Consider the following 5484-nt stretch of genomic DNA (forward strand, 5'->3'; position numbering starts at 1 on the left):
AATTAATTTGACAATTAGGAATCAATAGATAATGAAGGCATCACTATAGAAAGGGCCTATTAATATAACTCAATTTATAAGAAATTGACACACATTTTACAATTGTGTCTAATGTTATCTTTGACACTATAAAACATCTTAAAATGTATTTAGTGAACAACAAGTTCCTCTTCATATTTTTATTTCAAGCCTTTGTGTCTATGTTTGTTTATATGTAGGAAGGGGAGTTTAACAATCCTTTAGGGAAATTATAATTCTGCCTTTCTGAAGGACTTAACTCAGAAGGAGATAACTATTAACCTGCAGTTCTAGATTTGCTCTTCTATTTCCATGAGACATTTCTGATATATCTTATCCAACATTGTGCATCAAAGGCCCAGTCAAATATTTATTATCTTAGGAACTTTAGTGATCAGGATAAATAGACAATCTAGTTCTCAAATTAGTATCTAAATACAAAATGATATTTTATTATTGTTTTTGCTTGTTCCCTTCAGAGCCTATGACCATGCTAGGTCAAGATATATGTTAAGTTGAGTTTATTAGATTAGTTTAATTCATATGTGAAGCCAAAAGAAACAAGGGTAATTTTTTCCTAATCTGTTGAAAGATGCCCCCTTGACATCTATCACACACCAATTCAAGGAGGATTTCATTAATGGACATTACCACATGCAAAAGCATTTTGAAATGTGATAAAGGGACTTTTGCCTCTAAGACACCTGTTTGGATCCATCCCAAGAAGATAGAAGCTGGACATTACTGCTGCCAATAAGAAGGGCTATTGCAATGGATTACAGTTTAGATGCCAAGGAGCAGATGTACTTGTCATAAAATTTGCCGTAACTATGAACAGAAGTTAGACACTAAAAAGTCTCTAACAAAGAGTCTCTTATGTAATGCAATCTAGGCAAGTTCTATAGAGGAAATTTATAGTCCCAATGTAGTGATTAATGTGATACTTGTGAAAATCTTGAAAGGGAGTTATTAGATTGAAACTTTATCCTTAATTTTGACATAAAATGCCTTTTGTTTATAAGGAAAAATATGCATGTTCCAAGTTCACCTTGGGTCTACTTCAAACTTGGGATTACTCATTTCCAACCCTCCTTTTATATAGTAATAAAAATACTTTAGCACCACAATCTAGACACTATTCATGTTAGATGATACTGCATTTGATATTATTTCTAGGAAAGCAAAAGGAAATCATACATGAATTTTAAATGAATGATTCATGAGATCACATTTACATTTGACATTCCAATTTTTATTATAAATATGTTTACTTATCCTTTTCTATAAAAGCCTTTAGTTTATTTCTTCCAAAAGGGAGATAAAAGTTATTAATGATAGAGCTTCTAATAAACATACCATATCCCAGAATTACTTTCCTTTTATGACAAAGTTGTTAGTAGTATTAAAGTAATACTGATGGTAACATCACAACTATGATTATAAAGTACAGGTAAGTGTGTTTTCCCTTGTTTCCCTCATACTTTTTACATTTTGAGTACTATAGCTAATCCTTTGAATATAAGACAAATACATAATATGTGAAGTCTCTTTAAACACTTGTCTAGGGGTCAGAGGGATAATACCCAGGCTAGGTACTTGCCTTACTGAGTTTAATTCCTGGTGCCACAAATTGTTCCTGATCACCACCAGGATTAATCCTTGAGTACAGTAAAAAATGAGCTTAGAGCACCACTGGGTAGGGCCCCCAAACCCAAAAATAATAAATTTACTTAGTTTTGTTTATTATGTAGCTATAAGTATATACTGTAGCCTATACTTATAGAATAAATTATAGGATATAACCTGTATTATATAATATAAATATTATATTAATATGATTACTACATTAATATAAGTTATAGAATATGGCTTGTATCCTATAAGTATATCCTATAATTATAGGATAAGTTATATGACATGAGTATATCCTATAACAATATAAAAATATTCCATAACTATAGGAGAAAATATTGGTAGTCAACCCAATACTTTAAAAGTCTCTTCTACTATTTGAATTTCTGAAATATCTTCTACAAATTCTTTTTAGTTGTTTATGTTTATTTATTTATTTGTTTATTTATTTTGAGGTCACACAGTACTGCTCAAGACTTACTCCTTGCTCTACACTCAGGAATCCCTCCTGGTAGTGTTTGGGAGACCATATGGGATGTCAGGAATCAAACTTGGATTGTCCACAGGCAAGGCAATTACCCTACCCACTGTACTGTCTCTTAGGTCCCTTTCTAGAGATCCTTCAAAATGAATTTGAGGAAAGAACATTTTCTGAGTGAATTCTGACATATTATCAAAACTCACAATGGAAGAAAAAGTGGAACACCTTATAAACAAAAGCAGAATAAAATGGGTATGACATAACAAATAACATAGAAGTTTAAGGGATCATCAATATTTGCTATGAAAATCTTTATAACATGAAACTGGAGAAAAGAAGAATGGGTACATTTCAGGACTCCTAAACTTTACAAGGCTTACTCAAGAAGAAATAGAGCATCTGAATAGGAAAATTAACATAATGGCAATCAAAATACTAATCAAAAGCTTCACTAAAATTTCAAATCCAGATGGTTTCTGAAGATTCCTTCTTAACCTTTTCAGTCTTTTTCTTAAAACAAAGAAACAGGAATACTCCTAGATAGTTTCATTGAGGCAGACTATACTCTATGTTATAAATTGAGAGACATCACTAAAACCTAAAATATAGAGCAATATCTTTAATTAATATAGATGTAAAATTTTTCAATAAAATATCAAACAGAATTCAACAGTAAATCAAAAAGATAATATAGCATGACCAACTGGGATACCCTTTGGGGATGGTAGAATAGAGTAATACGTACTAATACGTAGATAATAATATACTAATATAATAATAGAGTCAATCAATGTAGTACACCATGCCAATTAAATGAAAAATAAAAGCCATATGTTTTATATATAAAAGTATAAACACACTTGCCATGTTTTAAAATCCATTTATAATAAAAACATTTTCAGTGAAATGGGGGTTTATGAATTTCAGTCAACAGAGTAAAAGTCATTTATCACAAACCCACTGCCAAACATCATATTAGTGATAAACTGAAAATCTGAAAATTGCCTCTCTAAAATTGTGCATTGTATAAGGTTTCTGATACCAACAATACTATCCAACATGGTATTTGAACTATTTGACATCAAATATATAATCAATAAATATTAAGTTTATACAGATTGGAAAAGAAGTCAAACTTTCAGTATTTGCAGATGACATTGATACTATACAAAGAATACCTTAAAGTTTACCAAAAAGCTCATAGAAACAATAGACATATACAGCAACTTGGCAGACTCCAAAATTAATGTGCAAACACCTACAGCTTATCTATATAGAAAAATAAAGTAGATGGGGTGAGAGATAGAATGGAGGTAGGGCATTTGCCTTGCATGAAGAAGGATGGTGTTTCAAATCCAGGCATCCCATATGGTCCCCCTAGACTGCCAAGAGTGATATCTGAGCATAAAACCAGGAGTAACCCCTGAGTGCTGCCAGGTGTGACCCAAAAACCAAAAAACAAAAAAAAATAGATTTATAAAAATTTCATTCACAAGTGTGCCTCTAAAAATTGAGTATCTAAAAAAAAATAGTCAGTACCTAGCAAAACCATAATAAAGTTAATTTTGGAATTTCTGATTTACATGCAAGCAAACAACTCCCTTAGGAAGGCTATACTTACCTGGCAGAGGAGATACCATAATCCTGAAGGTGGTTTCCCCAGGGCAAGGAATATCCACTGCACTCTGGATATGCTGACCACTATGATTTCCCTGAATGTGAGACACTCATCGACATAATTTGTGGTAGTGGGGTGCTGCATTCACGTTCTCCCCTTTAGAAAAAGAAAAAAGAAGGCTGGGGTGGCAATAGTAATATCAGACAACATAGACTTTAGGCTTACAAAGATTATAAATGACAGAGATAGACATTTCTTATTAATCAAGGAATGTGTACACCAAGAAATTATATGTCTAAACATATATGTACCCAATGATGGGCCAGTAAAATATTTGAAACAACTACTGAAAAACTTGAAGAAAGAAATCAAAAGCAACATAACAATAGTGGGAGACTTCAACACTGCCTTTTTACCACTTGATAGCTCAACAAGGCTAAAACTTAACTAAGATATACTGGTTCTGAAAGAAGAAATAGAAGAGAATGGTTTAGTGTGTGTGTGTATATATATATATATATACATATATGTATATATATGTATATATGTAGAGAGATGTATTATTATAGATGTATCTATTATAGATAAATCTATATAAATATATATCTATATAAATATAAATATATAAAATATATTTATATATAAATAAATATATATAACTATAAATATATATAAAACTTAACTTAAATATATATATAAAACTTAACTAAGGCTCTGAAAGAAGAAATAGAAGAAAATGGTTTAGTGTATATATACACATATTTATATATGTAGAGAGATGTATATATATAGATTATCTATCTATCTATCTATCTATCTATCTATCTATCTATCTATCTATCTATCTATTGAGAGAGTTCTTTATCCCCAGAAAATGGAGTACACATTCTTTCCTAATGCGTATGGGACATTCTCCAAGTTAGACTACATGCTGGGCCAATAAAATAGACCTTTATAAAATCAAGAGGATAAAAATTGTTCCTGCTATCTTCTCAGATAATAATACACTAAAAATAGAGGAGAATTACAAAGAGACAGGGAGAAATAACTTTAAAACTTTCCGGAAATAAATCTGGAATTTAAACAGTTCACTACTGAACAGTGAGTGGGCCAGAGACAAATCAAAGAGAAAATCAAATGATAATGAAGACACAAGTTATCAGAATCTGTGTAGCACAGCAAAAGCGGTACTAAAAGGGAAATTTATAGCTTTACGTGCATTCTTCAGAAAGGAAGAAAAGGCCTACATAAATAGCTTAATGGCCCAGCTTAGGAAATTAGAAAAAAAGCAATGAAATGAGCCTAAAGTATGCAATCAGAAGGAAACAATAAAACCTAAAAGCAGAAATTAATGAACTGAACACCCAAAGAAACAAACCAAAAAGATCAATGAAACTCAGTTCTTTGAAAAAATAAACAAGATTATAAACCATTAGCAAGACTCACAAAGAAAGAGAGATAGAGAAACTTGATAAGCAGAATCAGAAATGGAAAAAGGGTAGTCAGAGATTACTTTGAGAATATTTATGCCACAAAACAAGAGAACATGGAAGAAATGGATAAATCTTTGGACTCCTACAACAATCCAAGGTTGAACCAAGATGGAATACGTGAATAGACCTATTACTATTGTGGAAATTAAAGGGTTATTAATCCAAGTCTTCCCCAAAATAAAAGCCTAGACCCCAATGAATTCTTTCAGATCTTTAAAGAGGAACTACTACTTCCTATCATC

At 31.3% G+C, this 5484-nt stretch overlaps 1 non-coding gene across 1 annotated transcript; it reads left to right on the plus strand.

The window, feature by feature from the left end:
* Positions 1–3744: 3744 nt before the first annotated feature.
* LOC126012735 (U1 spliceosomal RNA) lies at positions 3745–3908 on the plus strand. Its single transcript, XR_007497143.1, has one exon. It is a non-coding gene; the product is annotated as a U1 spliceosomal RNA (small nuclear RNA).
* Positions 3909–5484: the final 1576 nt, after the last annotated feature.

Source organism: Suncus etruscus, chromosome 6 (assembly GCF_024139225.1).
Source record: "Suncus etruscus isolate mSunEtr1 chromosome 6, mSunEtr1.pri.cur, whole genome shotgun sequence".
Classification (NCBI taxonomy): Eukaryota; Metazoa; Chordata; class Mammalia; order Eulipotyphla; family Soricidae; genus Suncus; species Suncus etruscus.